At 44.4% G+C, this 24,316-nt stretch overlaps 1 long non-coding RNA gene across 1 annotated transcript in view; it reads right to left on the bottom strand.

The window, feature by feature from the left end:
- Nucleotides 1-6,571: 6,571 nt before the first annotated feature.
- The window catches only part of LOC138528267 (uncharacterized), a 38,820-nt gene continuing 21,075 nt past the window's right edge, over nt 6,572-24,316 (bottom strand). The window contains exons 2-3 of the long non-coding RNA XR_011284107.1: nt 7,119-7,474; nt 6,572-6,707 (exon numbers count right to left, since the gene is read on the bottom strand). This is a non-coding gene — a long non-coding RNA (uncharacterized lncRNA). The remainder of the gene's footprint in view (nt 6,708-7,118; nt 7,475-24,316) is intronic.

Genomic DNA, 24,316 nt, shown 5'->3' with positions numbered 1-24,316 from the left:
CACACATGCATAGGTACTTATGACTGATTCCTTGTGTTCCCTCTTCCCTTTAACACAGTGGCTGCAGCTGCAGAAAAGGGAACGAGATCTGCTGGGAAGATGCCTGCCAGAGCGAAGGCCTACAGACAACATTGCAGACACCAGGCACACCCATTCTCAACCACCTCCTCTGAGGATCATGTGTCTGGGGGAGCGGCATCGTCTGACGTTATTTCTGCTGAGGAAGAGGGCCTGCGTCACAACGTCGTTGTGTACAACTCAGCAGCAGAGGGAGAGGGTACTGCTGACAGCAGCAAAGAAGGGCCACACAGCATGGCGATCTCAGTTTTGGAGTCAAGGTTGATGGGGGAGGAGGTCATTGCAGGCCAGCCCTCTGTGTCCGGTGGGAGCACAAAGAGGGATGTGCAGGTTGCACACCTAGCCCTACGGCCTGAGCAGGCAATTGTGGAGGGGTCAGCACATCTTCCTGTCCCAGGGCCATCTGCTGCAGCACTACCCATTTTTCAATTGTGGCCTCCGTCCAGACATAAACACACTTCCTGCTGATGAGGCCATCCGTCATGCAGTGCTATCACTGCTGGTGCGTCGATTGAAGCAACAGGAATCTCACTGTGATGCAATTGAATCGACTAATGAGCTGGTTGAACTGCATCATGGTCAAGTAGTCCACCTCTTTACACAACTCGCAACTGCACTGCTTGGCCATGGCCTTTCTGGGCAGGCCACTTCAATGGTGCCCCCCTCCTCATCTGTGCTCCAGTATACCTCAACTGAGGCCTCCATGGGAGCCAATGCCATGGCCTCCTCTGCCCCTTTCCTGCCGTTTGAGAATCTGAATTTGCCTTGGTCTCTGGTGGAGGTATCAGTCACTACACATGCAAATGAGGCCGTCCCAGAGCCTGGCCAAGCACTGAAAAAAAATGAAACAGGCAGTTCAGGAAAGCAAGCAAGTGAAGTCAGTGCAAGTGTGGTACTCCACTAATGCAGACATTGATCGAATCAGATGGAGTACCTGCACCACAGATGCATTGCCAAGCAGCAGAAGATGTTGCAGCTGAGGAGGCAAATCCATGGAAGGATAACTTCCAGGAGGAGGCACCATAGTTTTAATATCCAGCAGGCAAGCCAGGAGGCTAGAGAGTTAGTACATGCCCTGGTGTTGGGCCAGCTCCAATTCCTAAAGCAGCAGGATGAGAAGAGGCAGCAGGGCATGTGAGGTGACAATTGCCAGAGGCGAGGCTGCTGAGAGGATGGTTCAGGTTGGGGCTTACATTCTAAAAGAGTCTTGTAGGACAGCAGAGGGGATTGAGGCCACGATGAGGGAAGCTGCAAGCCCTCCACAAAACAACAGAAGCCCACCTGCAAGAGGCTGATGCTGTGGGGGAATTAGCCTGGGCATTGGCTGACATTCCTATTGACTAACTCACTGCCTCCTTTATATAGCTCTGTTGTTTTAGGTATCCATGTATTCTGTTATTATATTTTCATATGAGTTACTTTCCTGTTCATATTTTTACATAGCTTGCTATCATGTTTATGAGAATATATTTTAAATGTATTTTTCTGTACTACATTTAGCAGTCTCTTTGTGCCATGCGCAGCATGCTTTGGCTTGGTGCTGTATGTTTGCTTTTGTGGTTCTTTGTGCATGTGCACCTATGGATATCACATGACCTCCAACTGAGGATACCCTGTGCATGTCAGGAGATTAGATGGCACACTCTGTGGCTCATAGTGGTAATAGCCTATTTGCAAGGGCGAATGTATGCATGCTTGAGGTCTATGTGATACTATGTAAAATGGATTTGTGTCAGCGGTCTTCCAAAGCCAGTAAAAACGGAAACACCAAAGTAATCCAAGAAAGAGTGTACACCAAGCAAGAAGTAATGCAATTCACTTAGGCCTAGATAACAGCTGGGGTAGTCCTGTGGAACTAAATTGAATGAAGCGAGCTGACAAAATAATGCCACAGCAGGCAAAGTTTTTATACATAAACAATGTAATATGCATACACGACATTTCAAACATTTTAGAACACCTTACGAGATCTGATTGGTTGTACTGCATCAGTCCCCTGTATCCAGATATAATTGAATGTTTGTAATTGGTTCATGCCTTCCTTGCCCCACTGTACGCCACCACCCCTTGTGATGTCACAGACCTTCCCACACGGCCCTACAATTATGTTACTAAGCATTACATGATTGTGCTGACCACTGGAACTTTATTAATCTGCCATTGGTCAGTTCTCATCGAAAGACACAAGACAACTTGATTTTGTCAAAGGGGGGAAATTCACACAGAGTCCGACCAATAGGGTACCCCACAGACATCAGTAAGGGCAAAAAGCACTGTTGCACCCTAGGGATACTGAATCATCTCCTGTTGATTAGTTCCCCATTGCTTGTTCCCTCACCCCTTATCTCTCTAACCATGCTCATCTGCCAAGGGTGATTTGAAACCCCGCAACCCACCATGGTTTGAATTTGATTGAATTTGATTTGCCTGTATTTAATTTCAAATTCCCTACACATTCCCAGCGGGCACGCAGCCACTTTCTCCAGCAAACCACCTTAAGCGGAGTGCTCGAGACATCCATGTCCACCCAGCACATGGGGCATGTAGCTGCAAAAAGAGAGATGATTTACATGTGTGAGGCCTATATTAAAAGAAATATTATTCTATTGTTCACAGCATGCTACACTACCCTGTGTACATGCTACCCCTATCCCTCATGCCTATCCCCTATGTGCCCCCTCTCCCCATGCCTCTTCCCCATGGACTTCTCCTGCTGCACCTGCGCATAGGTTACACAGTACAGTTAAACAGTACAGCGGTCAATGATGTCCTCACACCCAGAAATTGCCCCTCTTTTCCCCGTTGCATCCACCCATCACTTACGTAATTGAGAGGCGCACCCCCCGTTGGCAGCGCTGTATTTTCACCTTTACCATAGCTTCATGGTCATTATACATATATGGACAGTGATTAATCTAGTTGACATGTGTTTAGTATGATGAATCTGGCAGAGTCCTCCCAAAATCCCAGCCTGAATTATCTTCTCATGTTGCCTGGGGAAGGCAGCTGCTACCTGATCCTATCCTGGGTTTTGGCTTAGGTATGGCAGAGGACTGGGGGTAACTACGAGCTCACCGTCTCCGTTCCCAGGGGCCAACAACCCTACCCCAATAAATGAATGGAGGACTAAGCCAAGGGCAAGTTAGAACTGTTGTTTATTACACACATTGTCAGGGATCATACAGGACATTTGAAAATTCCCAGAATCACCGCTCTCGAGCCAGTGTTGGGCCATTTTGTTTCCCCTCAACGTCAGAGAATGGGGCTTCCCCAAAAACCTAACGGTCTGCTTGGTTGGGTGATCGGTGTGGTATCACATATGGACTGCACCTATAGATATTGTGTTATTGGTCCTGGTGGCTGGCCTGTCCCCTCCCCAAGAAACTATCTATTGCATTGTTGCAGGGTCACAGAATTACCATTGGCCCTTGTCCTCTGCCATCCACTCCTGTATTTCTGTTCTCTGATTTGCTGGAGCTGATCTCCCCAGGACTGGGACCCAGCTCTGTTTTCAGCATTCTGTGCACCATCTCAAGTTGATGAGAATGACTATGTGTTCCCAATGTAACTGTTAGTAGTACCACTTCTGCCTGTGAGAGTGTCCTCTGTGTTGCAACGTTGTTAAAAAGTCCATGTTTCACTTCATGTCTGTGTTGCTGAGAACCATTCATCATCCCAGCATGGGTGAATAACCATTTTCTAGCTCAGCTGCATTGCGTGGTTGAGGAGCACAACATCAAGCTCTTCTAGTCTTTAATGTATGAGGATTTATTCAGTTTTACTGCAGATGGCTTCTTGTTGTCTATATGACCTTGGCTGTGTGACCTGGTCTGCTGTTCTTTGCAGCCTAGTTCTGCTTTCCTTTGTCTCTCCTCCTGTGGCTTGTGGTCTCATGTAAATTTATTAAAATTATACTATGATTTCTACATATGTATAACATGCTATGTTTTCCATCGGTTAGTCATCTTTGGTCCTTACAGGCTCCTTACGTTACATAGGGTTAGTTGCAATACGCCTCTGCAAACTGGCTCTGCACCTCTTTGTTTTGCCTTGTGTTCTGCACTTGGTTATTGAGAAAAAAAAGGTTTTGATACTATGTATATGTATCTGTCCTCTACTTACAGATTGTGTAAGTATGTTGTGTGTGTGTGCATGTGTATGTTCGTGTAACTTCGTGCATGGCTGCAAGTTTACTTCATGACTAACATGGCTATGTTGTGGTGTCACTGATGGCATCAGCATATTGGTTTCTTGGAATTAGTCAATGTCATCCATCGAGGCATTTGGGTCCATGACCAGTATGGAGGCACATGTATCTAAAAACATATTCACTGGTTAAGGTTTGAATGGTTACCTATGAGGATATCTGTCTACATACATGGATGCTACTGCCCCCCCTGGTGGCTGTCTAAATATTGAGTTGATTTGCGAATTCTTAACTCTTCAGGCCGTCATGTTCCTGGTGGTGAGGAGGGGCATTCCAGGGGCCCTCTCTTCAGTCCCCCCTCTGGTCGGCTTGTCAACCAAACCGCCACACTTCGCGACTGTTGCTTTTGGCAGACATATCTTCATTACTCCTCCAAGATGTCCATAGTAAGTTGCATGGTCATCGAAACTCCAGGTCATATAACTGCAGTCTCCTTCCGGGTTGCACCATACCCATTTCACTCAGTATCTTTTGTTGTCAAAGTGATTGTCGACTGTCATCATCTCATTCGGGAACAGTTGGCATTCCTTTATCTTCCCTCTCAGGTAATTTCTTTCTTTTACTATCTTGCCCTTTTCTTCTTCATGTTTACATCCACTAACACTTTCATCCCTATAATTTTCTCAGTGTTTTGGCACATTGTGTTATGCAGATCTTGATCACACACAGTCCTACTAGTTCTAATATTAGTGCTCCTAGCAATACCTTTAGTCCGTCTGCCAGCCATGCTGGCATCCAAGACCATATGTATGACAACCAACTCTGGTCTTTTCCTGTTGCTTTGACTTCTTCCTCCATTTTGGTGTGCATATTTGACCGTTTTGTCACTGCTTCTGTCAGTGTGCCATTATCTGTCATTTGCAGGCACGAATATGCAACAGGAACTCCAGATGTTGGTGCAAACTCCTCCTTCCATTGCTGTGAGAAGGTCTAGAACATGTCTGCTCTGGATCTGGAGAGCCATCAACCTTACTGCTCAGAGCACTTCTTTTATTGTATTGACGCCATTTACTGTTGAGTTTATTATCTGCCCATCTTGTTATCTGCAACCATTTTGCGTTTGTGTACATTGGCACAGCTGGAACTACTGATGCAAAAATAATTTTGGTCCTACTGAACAGCTAATGTTCAGGTGGGACATCGTCCAATGATGCTTCTGATGAGAAATAGTTGTCTTCTTTCACTCGACTCACTTCTACTGACCTCTCCTTCCTTTCCTTTTTTTCCATTTCCACTGATCTCCTTTTCCTCTTGTTACTATCTATTTTACGGAAGTCGTCCATCTTCATGTCCTTTTTTGGCACCACCAGTGCTGGCATTTTGATGTGTACCTATGAGCAAACTCCTCCCCAGTTGGGTGGCAGCATTTTGTATGCCTAGGATCCACACTCATAATAGTGACCCATTAGCACTGCCGTCCCAACCTTCTTTGCTGGATTGCATTGGTGTATCTACACTTTGTGTTCTCTCTGAACCATACTGCACTGTCCTTCTGGAAACATAATGCTGGTTTCTTCAGTGATATTATGGGCATTGGTCCAGCTTCATTGTCCACCCACACTCGTAACTTGGTGCTCGCATTCCATTCTTTCAGGCACTTGTCATGTTCTACCTGGACTGTGTTTACTGGTGCTTGTACTAGGGTGTTTGCCTTGATACCTGCTACTCCCTCCTTCCATCCTTCAGCTGTGTATACTTGACCATACACAAGCATTTGTGGTCTCTCCCAACATCCCGTTTCTCCCTCTATTTCCTTGAATCCCCTTCTTGGTCCATGGTAGCTCCTTCAGTGTATTGTTTTTGTCTTTCTTTTTTGTGGGCCTTAATTTATGTATTGGTCTAGTTGCCAGTAATTGTTCATCATGTCGAGAGTCTTTATGTGCCTTTATTCATAGGGAAATGTTGCTTTGTTCATCCTTTTCAATGTTGCAGTTTTCCCATTTGAATATTCCTTGGGTTGTAACCATGGATAGGTACATAAGGCATTGTGCTCTTTCTGCTGGTATTTCTCTTGCTCTAAACATTCTGGAGGCACTCACGGCATAGGGGATTCGTGAGCAGACATAGCAGCTCTCCCCAGTGCTTGTATCACATGTTGTTAGATACTCAAACTGCATCAGTGAGATATAAGACCAGCCCCCTCACATGTCAGTATCAGCACTGCGCTTACCTCACCTTAATGGGTTTACAGTGCTTCCCTGTCTACCTGCCATGGTTGTTCCACCTGCTAAATTTGGGGCAATGGTAGTAGAGGATACAGAGGTAGCGATAGATACAAGGGATATTCACTAAAAAATGAAAGCAAAAACATCACTTGGAATTAAGAGACAAGCCATGATGAGCACTTTTTTAATTTTAATGACTGTTTCCAAAACTTCCACTGCTTGGATCCTGATGCAGCTTTAAGATATCAGTTGCTCACCTGAAATGCACAAAAGAATTGTTATTTGGTTAATATTGTATTAGTTTAAGGTCCGCGGACAAAGTAATCATCCACAACAAGAAGGAATTGCTATTCCCAAAGCGCCTTAATTCTAGGGTTTTGGAGGACTGCAAGGACTGATGGATTAATGTGTGGATAGACTTGGACACAATATGCTATGAAGACACGGAAATACATATTAGGATGATGTCTCCATGTGGTGGTGGATCTCCTAACAAATTGGCCAAATTGGCCTTCGAAGGTTTAGGCATGAGGATCACAGGGAATTATGGAACAAAATGCAATAAAACAGTTGCACTTTCACAATGAATGTGTGTAAAAAAAAAATAGCAAAGAGACAGTGTACCCTGACTCTGGTTGTGTAGGAAGTCCTTTTCCTCTCTCTCCTACCTGTAAGCGAGTACCCATTTGTTGTCCTCCTCTGTGCTGTGCTTATTCCAGGTTATTATTTCGCTCTTCTGGTTGAGAATCATTGGCCCTGTTGATGTTGATGCTAGGAGAGGCCACCGCTTTGTAGGGCTTGATGCCAATGAGGTGGTTCCAAGTGTTCTTCATGACCAATTTGACAGCTCGCTCAGTTACCAGTTCAACCACGTCCAGGCTTGTGAACCGCGGAGTATCCTATTTGTAGAGAGAATTATGCAAAAGTACCTTATGCCCTGGATTCAAAGATGGCTGCTTAAGTAATTCCTCCAGGTTTCGGTGCTGTCTCTCTCTTTTCTGGCTTCAGGCCTCTCCTGTTATCTCTGCAGTTGGCGAGAAATAAAAGAGAGTCTAATAATCAAGGAAGTTGTATACTTGTACATTTCCTGAGCCAATACAGCAGATACAATTTCAGCATATTTGATTGCCCTAGTGGGAGGAGGCAGGGGAAGTCACATGCACTGTCCTGTCACCACCTCATGTGTGGTTAAATGGTGGTTAGACCCAGACTTATTGGGCAGTGCAAACATGGCTAAGGGAAGGCAATGGAGCCTGTTTTTGTTCAACGTCATTTTAGTTTTGTTTATGGCTTCCTTAAGCAAGCCATTGAGGTGCTCACACTACCCGTTTACCTGCAGGTGATAGGCAACAGAGAATCTTTGTTGGATTTCTGACAGGGTCGTGATATGCTGGAACATCTCATTGGCGAAGTGAGGGCCATTTTCAGACCGCAGAACTTCACACACACCCCATTGTGGGAATATCTCACATACCAAAAATGTTGCTGCTCTTCGGGTGTCAGCATGGGAACAAGGACTGGCCTGGATTCAATGGGAAAATGGATACACAACCACTATCATGTAGCAGTAACCTTGGCAAACTTGGATCATGCCAATGTAGTCGACGTGCAGGTGTTGGAATGGACCCACTGAGTGAGATATGGCTCCTCTCACTACCCTTAATGTATGACCTGCATAATATTGTTTACACACTAGACAATTAGTCATGAATTCAGCCACGTGTTTCGCCAAGTTAGGAAAGAACCATGTTTCTCCAATATGAGCAGAAAGCCCCTCCTTCCCTGTATAGGTCAGATAGAGTAATTGTGTCAGTGCAGTGTGCAATAATGAGAATGGCATTACCACTTTCCCTGTATTGATTTGCCACCATAAGGCACCTGTAAGAGATAATGTACATCACCTCTTTATCCACAGCTCTTTTTCTCCCCTGGTTGCACCCTTCTTTTAGTATCATTTTTTGTGCATAATCGCAGATGGGGACAATGCCTCCATTTCTAAAATGTCCCCAAAATAAGCAGCGTTTTTTGCTTCCTCGTCTGCCTCTTCATTTCCCCTGGAGATAGGGTCTGCCCCCCTCGTGTTGCTTGGCACTTCCCTATTACTATGCATGCTGGGAGGTTTATTACTTGGACCAATCTGCCCAATAGGATTTTGTGCTGCACTGGTGGCCCATCAGCATACCTGAAGCCCCTACTCATCCAATGTGACAGCTCAGAATGCACTATGGGTGTCACTTAGGTTGAATCCAAGTAAATTGTCACTTCCTTCTCCCTGATGTGGTCCAATGCCAGTATTAAGGCCACTAATTCTGCTACTTGTGCTGAATAATGTGACAGCAGATGTACACCTGTCACTACCTTGCTTGTCCTGTCCTCTCTCAGTCTCATGATTGCAGTCCCAGTATGCCTTTCCCCAGTAATTTGGTCAATTGTTGATGACCCATCATGTAAAGTATGTCTCCCCCCTCAAGTGCATCCTCCTGTACCTCGCAAGTGTCACTGAATTCTTCTATGTTTGCTGTGCAGTCATGTGCATAGTCACCCTTCTGTAAGACGTCAGCGAGGAAAGTAGCCGGGTTAACAAGTCTGCATCTCACTATCATGAGAGCCGGGTTGGACAATAACACCTTGTACCCTGAAGCTCTCTATGCTGTCAATGTGCTTTTGGTCTTTCAGTATTACAAGGAACACATGTTCCACATAGAGAGTCTTGCTGCACCCCATAGTAATACTTGCTGATTTGTCCACTGCGAATGTGTGAATCCTTCACGACTGGGTCTAATTTCACACTATAATATGCTAAAGGCTAAAGGCTTGTGCCCCAGGCTTTTCTTCATTGTCAGTACTGCAGTCAAAAACAGTCCATTTGAGTGTGAGAATAGGAGAAATTCCTTGTGATAATCTTGGATCCTTAACGCTGGAACTGTGTATATTGCTTCTTTCAGCTCATCAAATGCCTCCCATCTTTGTGCTTCCTTCAGCATGCTCAGTAAAGGTCTGGTGTAAGTACTGTAGTCAAATACCCATGCCCTGCAATAGTTACATAGTCCTAAGAACTGCAGCATCTCTCTAACCATTGTGGGCTTTGTTGTCCTGCGTATCACCTCTGCCCTTTCTGGTGTTACTTGTCTGCCATTTTGAGATATCATCTGCCCAATGTACAACACGTCTGTCTGGCAATATTGTAGCTTGGCTTTTTTCCCAACTGGTACCCTTTTTCTGTTAGGACTGTCAACATGTTTACTGAGTCTTTTCTACACTGTTCTTCGTTCCTCTGGCTTGCTGCAAATCAAAATGTCATCTCCATACTATATAACCATGCTCTCCGTCTGTACATTGCCTAGGTTAATTTAGAGTACCATATTGAATATGGAAGGTGATTCACAGTGCCCTTGAGGAAGTCTTGTATATTCCCATTTCTTATTTATATATAGAAATAAAGTCAGGTCCTGTGAGTCTGGGTGTTGTGGTATAGAGAATAATGCATTCTTCAAATGTATGACCATGAAGTAGGCAGCTTCTTTGGGGATGCTACACAAAATTGTAGCTGGATTTGGAACCAAAGGAAATTCTTCTTCTACAATTTGGTTAAGAGGACGCACGTCCTATATAAAAGGCCATGACCACCTCTGGCCTTTTTTACAGGGTACAGAGCCATGTTGCATGGTGATTCTGATGACACTAGGATGCCCTGTTTCACTAGTGCTGCAATGGTCTCATAAATGCCTTTGGCTGCCTCTCTCAAAAGTGGATACTGCTTTACTTGTGGTAAAATGGCTCCTGCTTCAGCTTTATTTTCCCTGTTCCTATCCCCTTCATCATGCCCTACATCATTATCTCGGGAGGATAACTCAGGGGCAAAGCGTTGCCTTGGAAGGAAGATGACACAGAGCAACACAGGTTCGATCCCTTGGTCCAGGCTTGGAAACCTCTGGGTATTAAGTGTGTGACAAATAACCAATTACAATAGAGACTTGTGGTCCATAAGATGCTTGGGACCTTTCCCAAATCCTCCTTGAAAATGGTTGTTGGTGCTTTCAGCACCATCGCCATTCTCTTTGGTACCTCTCTGTAGTGTATCCTCACACAATATGTGATGCTCATTTCGAACACCATCTCGTGGTCTGTTCTGTTGTCTTTGAATAGTTTGTTCTCTGTAACTGTAGTCAGCCTGTACCCATCTGCCACGGTGCTCACTGTTTGCCCTGTGTTGCCTGTCCCATAAACTGCTATCAAGTCATCCCCCACTATTATTGCCTCTATTTCCAGTGGCATTATTGTCCCTTCCTTCTCATCTAGTGATAGTTCTGGCTTGAATAGGTACTCATTTGGAATGTGCCACATTGTTCTCTAAATCCCTGGGAGCTATGCTATTATTATTTCAGTCCAATACTCAAACAGTTCCTTGTCTACTGGCACCCCCTTCTGTACCTTCTGCAGACAATAGGCTTGAATGATCTCCCTCGTATTTAGAAGGTGTATCCCTTGTGTGGAACACACTATCCCCTGGTCAGTGAATGAGATGGTCATGATAAGTCTCTCATGATGTCTCTCCCCAGTATATTTACAGGTGTCTGTCAAAAATAAAGTAGGAGCAAAGCTATGTTTTGCTCCGATATGGAAAGTGCAACATCCTCTGTAAAAGGAAACACTTCTGTCACCCCAGAAAACCCTTGAGCATTCATGGCATCCACTGACATACTATATTTCCCCTACCGAATGCAGGATATAGTGACTCATGTGTCTATAAAAAAAGAAAAAGTGTTGTCACATATTGTCACCCCTATATGGGGTTCCTCCGCCGGGTTTGATGTAATCGATAGGATGGAACACATCAAATCTGTCTGTGGGCTGTCCTATTGAGTGTATAATGACATTCCGTTTCCCAAGAATAGGTTGCCCCTCACTACAGTGACCCTGCCTAGTTTGTGTTATGCTCAGCTGGTCTCTGCGTAGGTGGTGGGGCACAGTTACAACCCTCCCGGGGGTGAGGTGGCTCAGGTCTGACTTTGCCCTCTGCGATTATGTGGTGACTGGCGGTAATAGGTGTTGCTGCTCCAGACTGTTCCTGCATGGACAATAGGGGGCATGAGTATGCCAGCTTGTGCACCTGATCCCGTGCCAGACCCTTTCTCCAAACTGTGGTACCCGTGGGATGCAATGTCCCTGGAAAACTCACCTGTTGATTAGTTTTGGCAAGCACTCCGTCCTGCTGCTTCTGGCAGGGGCGCTTCTATGATCTGGACCGAGTTCCTTCACTGGTCCCTTGCACATGGTAATCCAGTCTTGCTGCAACTAAGCCACTATACTTCAGGTAAGTGTTCCTGTTTGCCTTTGTCTTTCCTTGTATATTTTTGTTATATTGTAAAGTTACTTGTCTTGTACTGCTGTCCGTTCCACTTTTGATGTTTGCTCTTTTGCTTTCTTCCCTTGCAGGTGATGTTGCCGGCCCGGCAGAAGCTGGGGAGCTTGAGGTGGCAGCCGGAGGGAATGAGGAATGAAGCTGCAGTGGTACAGTAGCTGGTAAATTGTTAACTAGGGGGCGCGCGGTGTACAAATGCAGCGCAGCACTAGGACAGATGTTCTAACCTTGTCTTTCTTCTTCTTCACAGGGTCTGAGTTTGTGGATGCAGAGTGCGGTGATGTGGCGTCAGAATCAAGATCACTGGATGTCAGGAGATGAGTCTGCAGATGAAGCGATGAAGCACCGGTTTCCTGGAGGTGAGTATGCAGGAGAACACCTTGTTTCAAAGGTAAGTAAACTGGTCCAAGCGGCGGTGAGCGTCATGTTGCACACGAGTGCACAGTAACGCGAAGAACCTGCCTTAAGGATGGAGCAGCTTATATAGCTAAGCTTCCGAAGCCACGCCCACCAGATTCATCCTGCCTGCCACACCCTGCCACACCCGATGAGTCAGCACATGAAAACCAGGTCTAAGGAGCCACACCCAATGAGTCAGCACATGAGGATGTTCTCTGAAATAAAGGCTTCCAGCTCCTGGAAAGTTCTTGTAAAATAAAAGCACTTCTGCAGTGAAATAAAGTAAAAGTACTCCTGCACTGAAATAAAGTGTTCCTGCTCACATCTCTATATGAGCCTGGCACCAAAGGCGCCCGGACTGAGTCCAGCCAGGGCCCCTGTGTTTATGGGTCCCAAAGGGACATAAGTGAGTCAAGTGACCCATTGCCCCATCACTCGATGGTGTTGTTTTTGTGTTCTGGGACAGTGGCCATGACAGCTTGCTTATGGGAGTCGGTTTCATGGAGTCTGTGTGTGCCACTGTCCCATCGTTTGGTTGCGTGTTGTTCTGCATCTGCATCATTTGATGTGTGTGTATGTATGTTGTGTTTTACATTGCATCTGCAGTATTTGTGGGTCCTGCGAATACTGCTAGATAGGTGCCTGCATCTGTGGTGTCTGTGTCATGGGCTGGCGTGTTTGCAGGAATGCATTTGATGTTTGCCTCCGTTGTTGTAGCTGGTCCTGGAACTCATTCTGTTCTCCTTGATGTGCTGGCTGGTATTTCATTCCCCCATTTTGTTGCATCCCTGCCCTGCCTCGTAAAACCCTCCGAATAGGCCCTATCTGTCCACACACCCAGCACTCAGGTGGTTCTCTCACTTGCATCTGAAACCTACAGAAAACCCTTCTGGGCCCTGCTGCATGTGTTGCCCATGTCTCCGAAACCCCACTAAAATACCACCATGGTTCTGTTGCATCTGGTGCCCATACCTGTGTCCCCTTGGTGTCCCCCCTCTTTCTCAAAAGCTGTGGTGTCCATCCCCCCATGAACCCACCTCCCACAGGTGGTGGTGGTACTGCATCTGTGGTGCCCCTTGCCTTCCTGTGCCTGTTAATACTGCCCCTTACATGGCATATTTATATAGCTTATTCTGTACTAACTTCACGTCCTTCTGCTTTCTTTCCTCACGCTTTTTCCTTGCGCTCTCTTGTATTGACCTACAGTGATGCACTATCATGAGTTTTATTTCTGACCAAGGCTTTCTTTCCATACCCACCAACTTCTTCAGTTCCTGTTTCACCTTGAATACTCTGAATATAGGGTCTTGGTCTTCCTCTTCTGTGAGCCATGATCACACTAAAGTCTAACGTGCCTGGGTACTGTGTCCGTAGAGCTTACTATCTGGCTGCTCGGCAGTTAGCAAATGGTGCGCCATCATGCGCCATATCCTGGGTGGTTACGCCGGTGCGCCCCACCCTTTCCCATAAGTCATCAGCGGCTTCACAGAGGATCACCACCAGTAGCCTTTTACGTCTCCCACTGCTAATATCTGTCCCGCTCTCATCCTTTCCATTTTATAAATCTGTTTCCCCACACCCACTGGTAAAGACGGTAGCCTACACGTCAAGTGTTCCTTATATATATATTTGCACGGTATGTATCGGCCACCTCCCTTCTCTAGTAAGAGCATATGTGTGACCCGGATCTCACATTCTGGTCTTCTTGTCAGCCTGATCTGCCTATCCGGTCTCTCTGCGTCTTTAGTGTAAGTAAATGCCTTTGTCGGTTCTGAAATCCTTTGTCCAGGAAGGTCTTTGAGCCTCTGAACATATGGGATAAGGTTGTCCATACTGAGTGAGGCATCCCTGGACTGTTGTGATCTTTCACCTTTTTCACCCATAGATCTCCCTGTGTCTTTCCCTGTTTTCCATTTTACGCTTCTATCTGCACTTCTCCTTGTCAATTTCTGCCTGGTTCATCCCTTTCCTTTGTCCTCACTTTTGCCTGTGTCCTTGTCCGATACGGTGTCCCCCATGTCACTGTCGATATTGTATGCAAAACTTAGCCATCTTGAGATTGTGTCATGTGCAGCACTGTGGTCTTGCTCTATTCGCCTATCATCTTCCAATTTGTCATCTATCATGCCCATTCATCACTTTATTCTTATTTCTCTTAATGCACGCTCCTCCTCCTTGCGTGTGTGCTGTTTTACGAGTCGCTCTATGTCCCACATTCTCCTTTCCCTTCATACCAAAACTTGCTTTTCCTTCTCGTCTTCCTACCTTTGCCTTTCTAACTCTTTTCAAGCTCCCTCCTTCTCCTCATCTCTTGCTGCTCCCTCTCCTTCTCTTCTTCCTGTTGCTTGTCTCTTCGCACTCTCTCACGTTCTTCATTTTCTTCCCTCTCTTGCCTTTCTACTTCAACCATCATCTCTGCCCATTCCTGTGCTTCGCTGCTCCCCTTATGACCCGCTACTTCTTTACTCGCCCCTGCTGGTTCTGTCAGTGTCTTCCCATCCATCATCAGAAGTATCTGCCCTCCTAGCCACTCATTCGATGCTATGCCCTCTGGCCCCTCCTTGGTCATCATCAGGGCCTCACTGAGTGCTCCCTTCCCCCATCTGCCTGTCTGACCCCTTTCTGTTTCTCCTCCCTGGTATATGGTGGAGGTTGAAATATGTTATTTGTGTAACCCTCCACTGCCTTCAGCTCCTGTATAGGTTATAACCACTGTGATCCTGCTTCAGCCCCTTCTTTCTCAAGCTCATGAGGAGATGGGAGAGCAGGGGCCGAGGGTGCTGCGTTCGGTGTCTCCTGCTGGCTTAGCATCCATTGACGTCTTGCTATTTCCACAACGTCCTCCTGGAACATCTTCCAGAGTTCAAATATCAACGTGCAATTCCTCAACTTCTTCTTATAGGTGCCTTGTATGTGTGTCTGTAATGATTGCTGCAAATCTTTGGGGAAATGTCCACATTGTGGTCAGAGCTTAGTCAATATACCTTCTTTGCTTTTTGTCCATTTCACGTTATATTTACAAATCTTGTCCTTATATGGCAGAAGGGCCTTACATAGGAGCTATATGGGTGTGTCTCCCACACTTCCCCTGATACATTGATTTAAAATTACTTGACCTCAAGTCAAGGCTTTAAATTCTTCGGTTATTATACACACACAAAGAATACGTTCAATTTAGTTTTCTTAATTTCACAAATACCAGTTCATGTCAATTCTTCCCGAGCCTCTCTGGCTCCCAATCAACCTGTCTGACGTGCTCCGAGCACTGCCCTTCTACAACTCTCTGTCTCGTCAGGCACACCCGCAACTCCCGTGAATGCGCCTTCAGCGCACCGCCTTGTGCACTCCGAGTCCTATGCACAGACCTGATGGGTGACGTCACCACTTCACTAAATAAGGGAGTGCTAGAGATCATTCACAACGCTCGCAATGCTAATGTCCTGCCAAGCCTTAGCGGGGATACCATTATCCATGTCCCAAGCTAAAATGCCCAATCCACAGGGAATCCAATATTAACACAACTTCTGTCATCCACACTGTAAAGTCAATAGTCTACGTTATTCACCAGAACATTTTACCTCAAGACCGAATGTTCCCTAAACACAAAACCAACATCTACATCCACTCCTTGCCCTGCTATACTTTACAATACTTTTGACACTACTAAAAAATACTCAACAATACTTCAAAGGTACTCAACTACACTCATTACAACCCTGCACCTAACATTACTTTATCACCCCCCCTTAGTTGCCCTGTGGCTGAGTTAATACCTACACTCTGGAATCTGCTGACGCTGTTCAGCTACCGGTCATCCCAAAGCTGCCATGTTAGCCTTCTGGTCTGCTGGGTTCCTCATGGACCAGGTGCAGGATATTTCCAAGCTTGCTCCTGACGACCTTTGTGCAGGGTGCTCACCTTCTGTGAGGTGCCCTGCAGCCCTCCAGGCACTGAGGCGTAAGAGGTGGCTTAAGCTGAACAGGCGTAGCCAACTATACCTCTGCTACCAACTTGTTTGCTTGGTTATGCCTGAGCACTGGCGGTAATTACACGCTCACCATCTCAGCTCCCAAGGCCCAACAACCCTCCACCAGAATAGAAATGGAGCACTCAGCCAAGGTCAAGTTAGAACTGTTGTTTATTACACAAACTGACAGGGATCATACAGGACATTAAAAAATCACTGCTCCCGAGCCTGTATCGGGCCATTTTGTTTCCCCTTGACGTCACAACATGGGCCCTTCCCCAAAAACCTAACAGTTTGCCTGGCTGGGTGATCAGAGTAGTATCACATATGTACTCCACCTATAGATATTGTGTTATTGGTACTCACATGTCAGGTGGCTGGCCTGCCCCTTCTCCAGGAAATGATCTATTACATTGTTGCAGGGTCGCAGGATTACCATTGGCTTTTGCCCTCTGCCATCCACCCCTGGATTTCTGTTCCCTGATTGGCTGGAGCTGATTTCCCAAGGCCTGGGACCCAGCTCTGTACTCAGAGCTCTGTGCACCTTCTCAAGGTGATGGGAATGACTATGAGTTCCCAATGTAACTGTTAGTATTACCACTTCTGCCTGTGAGAGTGCCATCAGTGTGGCAATGTTGTTACAAGTCCATGTTTCACTTCATGCCTGTATTGCTGAGAATCTTCCCTCTGCAGGTGAATCACCATTGTCTAGCTCGGCTGCATCACGTGGTTGTGGACCACGAAAGCGAGCTCTTCTGCTCTGCAGTTTATGAGGATTTATTCTGTTTTTCTGCAGGTGCCTTCTTGTTGTCTTACGTTTGGAATGTGCTGCTTGTTTATGACCTTTGATGTGTGCCCTGGTCTTCTGTTCAGTGCAGACTAGTCCTGCTTTACCTCATCTCTCATCCTCTGGCTTGTGGTCTCATGTAAACTCATTATACATCTATACTGTTCTATGTTTTCCATAGTTTAGTCATCTTTGGTCCTTCAAGGCTCCTGCAGTTCCATAGGGCTAGTTGCAATACATGTCTGCAAGCTGGGTCTTATCTCTTTGTTTTGCCTTGCGTTTTGCATTTCTGCACTTGGCTAATGAGAACAATAATTGATAGTATGTATATGTATCTGTCCTCTATCGACAGAACTCTGTAAGCATGTTCTTCATATGTGCATGTGTATGCTCGTATAACTTTGTGCGTGGCTGCGAGTTTACTTCATGACTAACATGGCTATGTTGTGGTGTTACTAATGACGTCAGCACATTGGTTTTTTGGCATTAATCAACATCATCCATTGAGGCATTTGGGTCCATGACCAGTGTTGAGCACCTATGTCTAAAAACACACTCACTGGATAAGGGTTGAATGGTTGCCTAAGAGGATATCTGTCTGCATATGTGAATATCACTGGCCCTCCTTGGGGCTGTCTGAATATTGAGTTGGCCGTCATGCTCCTGGGAGTGAGGAGGGCATTCCAGGGACCCTCTATTTGTGGGGGATGGTATTAGCTGTCTGGATCCCCTGAGAGGAACAGGCCACCAAGGGAATAGGGTGACTCCATTAGGAGAGACAGATTATTTCTCTTCTTCAGAGGATGTTTTCCTAATACTTAATACCTAATGCCTTGTTTTCATTGAGTAAGAGTATTTTATTTGTGGGAGTTTCAATAATTCTATTTAACAATGTTATTCACATTATTCACACTCCTCCAAAGAGTGAAGAGAAGAAGACTAGCTTGAATTTTCTAGTAAAAGTACAATTTGATTTGCTTCTAAAAGAACAATCTCTGTTGAAAAACCTGATGTGATGCTTTGTACTGGGGAGAAAAATAATGAAACTGAGAGAGTGGGTTTACCAGAACATCTATTGGCCATACTGATTGAGGTGTACAGAGATACAGAATTGCAGGTCAGACTTGCTCGATCTGGTCTTCTCTCCAAGTCCATTATTAAAACAAGGGGGGTCAGGCAAGGATGCCTAGTGGCACCATTTCTATTCAATCTTCATTTGACCGATCTAGTTAATTGGATGATGGAGTCGGGTTGGCCAGCCCAAAACTGGGGTCATCGAAAAATTGAATGGATGGCTTACGCCAGAGACATTGTGTTTCTTAACTTTACTCAGATTGGCCTACAGATGTTATTGACTTCCTTTCAGAAATATGCAGAACTGTACGGGTTGAAAACAAATCTGGAAAAATCAAAAATTCAGATTTTCATAAACCCATTAACGCATACTAAACCTTTCACTTGTTTCTTGGATAATCAGGTGGTTCCCATTGTGAAGGACATTTTTTAACTAGTATCAGTGGTAAGATCTTACCCGACAAAGGGGTCAGTGATGGCTGCTTTGGATGTAAAAAGCTTTCGCCTAGGGTCGCAGATGAAAAAGATCATGAATAATTGTTTCACATTTTCTATTCTGCTGCTTATCAGCTATTACATAGGCAAGGTAATACCTGCTATTCTTTTTGGTTTTGATGCAAACCTGTATTCATTCTCACTACTTGACTGGGAAATAATAGAGGGTATGCTCTGGAGATGAGTTTTGGACCTCCCGAATGGTGTGGCAGTTGCCAGCTTGAAGTACGAATTGGGTATACCCTCACTGAGATCATGTGTGGAATGGAAGCTAATGACAGTACACCGATTGATTCTTTCCCCTCCACAACTCTCATTGTATGAAGATACTTTGGCAGGATACAATGAGTCATCTAATCTGTATCTAAAGAATTTAAAAATGGCCTATGCTAATATACTTTCTGAAGCCAAATGCTCGGAAGAGATATTAACTAAAAATCCAATGAAGGCCAAAGAACTCATTAGGAGAATGGATTGGATCCGCACAATAACTGCTATGAGAAAATCAAGGGGTCTATGCCTCGTTCACAAATATAGACAAACCGAGAGGTATGAGGCCGAGGGATTTGGCTAGATTTCCAGACCCATCCATAAGAGCAGACTTCCGGAGGTTTCGGTTAAACCTACTTCCTACATTGGAAATTCAGAACATCAGGGATGCAGACAGGATTGTGAGCCCAAATTGCCAAAGTTGTGATGTAAATGAAAAACAAACTTTAAGACACTTGATGACTGATTGCCCTGGTACCATTGAATTAATAAGGCAAAGGTTGGCAAGATTTGCCCACTAGCCCTGGTGGATAGAGACCTACTGTTTTGGGATTAGATTGTCTTCAGGAAATTAGGTCTTTCTTACCACTGAGGTGGTAAAGGAACTGAGAGATATGAACCTGTTGAAATCATTTGTATGATCAAAAACATTTTTATTATTGGAAAAATGAAATTGGAATGCATTTGTGTGTTGTTTTAAGGTCTATTATATTGTTTACGAAAAGTACAATTTTATTTTATGGTTTTGACTATAACACAATACTAACAAAAAATATATATATATCGTTGTAGTGCAGTGGAAAACCATCAGGGCCCAATTGGACACAAGGCGTAGAGGGTCTGCTGTGAAAGCTTCCATTGCTCCTGCAAAATGGAAAGTATTACGACAAATAAATATGGGTTGTGTTCACGGACAGGATAAAGGACATCCCTTAACCAAGTGTGAAGTTGAGGAAGGAAACATCATTATTAGTGACAGTAATACCAACCTTCCCATGTACATGATTTTGGGTAGTGATGTTTTCTTTTTGATGAATGGATCCTCTGAGTAGTTCATTTGAAATTGAAAACCATTGATTATCTCGGTGAAAAGAAGAATATGATGTTTTCATCTACTTCTCCCGAAAATGTTTGGGTACAAGAAAATAAATGTTCAGAGGATCCAGTGTGAAACTGGGAAACAAAGAAACAATCTTTGAATGTGGGGAGACCGGTGAATTAGGGGGAGGAAATGAACCTGGAATGGGAGGTCAGGTCTTTAGGGGAAGGGTATGTGATGAATCCTGCATAATGTCCACAGAATCCCAGACAAAAGTCTCCTCATAGTTGGCCAGAGAAAGGCAGTCACAATCTGATCCTTACCCTGGAGGTGGTGGTAGCTGGGTGGATCACCTGGGAGGAGAAGGTCACCAAAGGAATAGGGAGACTCCATTAGGAGAGATGCAGCATTTATCTTCGGAGGATGTAATGTCCCTAATAACGGAATTCCTAATGGCTTGCTCTCATATTAAGGCTTCCCTTACTAAAATCATTCAAAGTGTCAGTGGTGAAAACCCTTACAACATGGGATTCATATGTATAAGAATCAGAGAATCAATACCATCACTTCTGATATTTATGATTCCTCCTTGGGTGTGAGTTATAAAACCAACAACCAACCAGTAATTCCTTTAAAACCCTCTCCTAAAGGTATATTTTAGAAAGACATTAAACAAAGTGAATTAAATGAGGTTAAAATAACTCAAAACAGTAGGGATTTCAGGTCCCATAATGCTATGGGTACTGAGATGAGGAAGAGCGGCTCAGAGGGCCAGAACAGCAATGTGCAGTCTAGTAGTTCTAATGACTCACAAATGAGCAGGATTTTTGAATATTTAAAGCTCCTTCAGGTACAGGCCATTAGAAGACAGCAGCAGAGGGAGCAGCAGAAACAGAAAGAAGATACTAAGACCACTGCTTTGTTTCTGGCAGGTTCCGGTGTTAAAAGAGTCATAGGAGTTAGGAATTGGAAATGCAGAGATTGCACAGCAGGAAGCAGTGTGGAAACTGGCTGTCCCATGAGGTGCTCTCCTAACTCTGTACTGTGCTCCGGTGGCTGGCGAGCACCGGAGTATGCGAGGAGTGAAGCAGGCTCCCTGTGCAGAAGGCACAAGCACCTGGTGTGTGACCGTAACGGTCAGATGCCCAAGTCCTGACAAAAGAAGAAGAGGCTGAAGCAGCACCGGGTCGAACGGCTGCACAGGGAATGAGCAGTGAGTAGGTCTGTGTGAGGTAATCCCGAAAGACTCTGTAAAAGACTGCTCTGTAAGTAATTTCAATCCAGCATTCCAACTTAGTCAATGCCTAGTATGGGATGCCCAATGGAAACCCTTATTTATATATTTTTATGTCAAAAGTTCTTTTAATACTGGATGATGTACCCTTATATAACGCCCCTCTCTTTGAATCCCCCCGGCCTCACTGAGCCAAGAAGTAGGTTTGTTTTGCAATTTAAGAGATTTATTTGAAGAATTGAACGATATATAGATGACACTTTTATGAACATGAATAATAGCTGAATATCACACTTATGAATATGAACAATGATCAGCAATGGGCAATATGACAATATCAACAATCACTTTAATCAATTAGGAGTAGGAATAGGAAGAATAATGTAGTAGAGAATAACTTTGTGGGTTCAAGGAGATGCAATGATAGGAAAGAATGCAACACAGAAAGAAACTTGATAGGAATTCAACCAAAGACAATATAATCACTCTTTCCCCCTGTTGTTACTCACTCCCCCCAATATGCAATATGAAGAGATGAATGAGGGCACACAGGTTTCAGGAATAACAATCAACAATGCAGTTCAATCCCAATTCCCCCAGCAAGCTTACAGAGAACAGATATGATTTTAAAACAGGTCAATTGCTTTTAAATGTGGTTTGAATTGGATGGTAAAAATGCTAAAAATGATATTAATTCGCTAAATTGAATCAGAACAAGTGAGGGTTGCTTTGGATAAGTTCAGGGAAACACTAGCAATGATTGTTGAATGGTAAGCAGATGGAAAATGAAATTCAGAAGTTGAAAACAAGAAATAGCTGTTTTTACAGGTGGTGAAATTGAGCCAAATGCAAATTCACTGCAACTTTTCCGCATTTGGGAAACGCGATTACGGAAAAACTATAAGGAATTGGAATTTCGTTTCTATGACGTACAGTTCAAAAGTTGCAGAGGTTTTAGTAAAGGTCGATTATTCTCAAAAGGAGTCAACATTTCAAATGAAATTGCGCTTTGAATTACAAACAGGTTGGCTTAAACTAACAATTATCACAGGATTAGATGGATGAGAAAGGATTCAGAATGGACAAAAGAGATTCTACAATGCCGTTTGGATATGTTGGAATGGGTTGGATGGATTACTTTAAACTAAGAAATGACTATGCACAGTTCTATGCTAAATACTCACTACTATGGCTTTGGAATGGAATGGACCCGTCAAAGATCTGGTCAAAGGTTTGGCTTGGACTCTGCTCACCACCGGACAGGATCAGGGCACCAGGACTCTATTCTCAGCAAGGCCTTCTGGTCTGCACGGACTCTTGGACTGGATCTAATGGGTTATGGGTTACAGCTCTGCTGGACTGGTCTGGATCTTGGGTTCTAGCACGGGTTCTTGGCCAGAAGCAAAACAGCTCAGCCAGGCTGTTGAATGGTTTAGTAACGCCCCGTGGAAGTTAGGGGTTAAATCAGGTTTGCAAGATTTTTAAAGGCCTGCTGAAAAGGGTTCAGCTTTTTGGATTAGGCCTCTGCTTCAGGGTTCTAGAGTCTGGTTCTAGAGTCTGGATCTGGAGTCTGGTTCTGGAGTCTGGAGTCTGGATCTGGAGTCTGGATCTTCCTGCAGGGTGCTTCACCAGAGGATCAGTTGATGAGAGACAAATTGTGTTTTGCTTGTCCTCAGCAGTCCCTATTTATCCATTTTCCAAAGTGGGTGGGGAGACTGATTGTCTATGCCCAACCCTCTAAGGATCTGATAGGTCAAAGAATTCCCTGTCCCCTGATTTGAGAATGGAACAGTTTGTCATGAGGTGTCATCATGTGTCAGAGTGATGCTTCCATTTAGAATCTAGGGAAGACCCTCCCCTTTGCTTTTACCCAGAAAATCTATTTTTCCCAAAAAACATATTTTCAATTTGCACAACTTGTTAATAATACATATACACATCACAGATTGACCAAGGTACGTTCTGTCCAAGTTTCATATTCCTACGAGTTTTGGTTCATAAATGACAATTTTTCGCACTTTTGGTTGATTACACATTTTCGGATCTGTACAATTTTTTATATATACATGCACATACCCTATGGGCATATTTCTGTAATTCTTCATGTTCCTAGCATAATCACAATAGCTACAATATTAAAAATGTTGTGGTTGTGTCTGTGAATGTCGCACAGATTCCAGATTAGTTTTAAACTGTGAGTGAATTTTTCATTTTAATAATCTCTCTGTTTCATATTTTTGTCAGTTTGGTACCATATTTTATAAGTCTTTTCCTTAAACATATATTTAGTCCAATTTAAAATCCACATTTTCAGTCTGACCCGCCTCCAAATCTTGGGTGAGTCAGAGAGTCACATGGCTTGTCTTTCTGCCAGGGCCGTTGATGTCAGTTACACCCGAATTAGCATTTCCATTCAGTTCAATGACTCCATTGTCTCTTTCCCAGAACAGCAGAGGAAGTCTCCTCCCCTTCTCATTAGCATCCCAATGCAATATCCTCTCCTTTTGGTGGGAAGGAACAGGGTGGGGTGTTCTCAGGGGAAGAAAGCCTCTTTGAAGTTTTAGCTGAATCAGATTACCTTAAAGTCCATTTTAACATTGTCCCTTGTGCAAAATGACAGTTACAAATTTAAAATAAGCAAACATAACTTCAATTCCAGTCTTTTTCAACATGAAAATCAATGTGTGGCACCCTATATCGCATTTGATGGAAATACCTTCTTTGGCATATTTCGCTTTTGAGACACAGTTTCTCCTGTCAGATTTAGAGATCGCCAGCGTCTGACTGAAGCAAGTAATGGTATTATACCCATTTTTGACAGATTTCTTCCCAGCAACCATCTTCCAAAGTGGACTTTGTTCAGACAACATATACTTCTGCTGACATTATATTTATGTGGATTCTTGAAGTAGAATGATGTTCAACACCCAACAGGAGGTTGGATCTTTTGGGTGGTTTGTGAGCCATGATTTTAGCAAATTTGACAACCAAGAAAAAACTGATTTTCACATAGCTCTGTGTTTCTTTTGCAATCAGCCTTGCTCTGTGGGCAGCCAAGTGATGGGTTTTGGCAGTGGTCTCCTGTGTTACCACTGACCTAGGCAAAAGTGGATGGCGGCCTATTTTTCAGATTTTTACTGTGCCCTTCTGGATGATTTTTAGCAAGCAAAATGCTCTCCGGCGGCCATTCTGATGTTACTGATGCAAGCAATGCACAGTAATGTTGCAGGGCCTGGACT

Source organism: Ambystoma mexicanum, chromosome 7q (genome assembly GCF_040938575.1).
Source record: "Ambystoma mexicanum isolate Mex_15411 chromosome 7q, UKY_AmexF1_1, whole genome shotgun sequence".
Classification (NCBI taxonomy): domain Eukaryota; kingdom Metazoa; phylum Chordata; class Amphibia; order Caudata; family Ambystomatidae; genus Ambystoma; species Ambystoma mexicanum.
The sequence above is the reverse complement of the archived record's forward strand: the minus strand, read 5'-3'. Positions and strand labels throughout refer to the sequence as shown.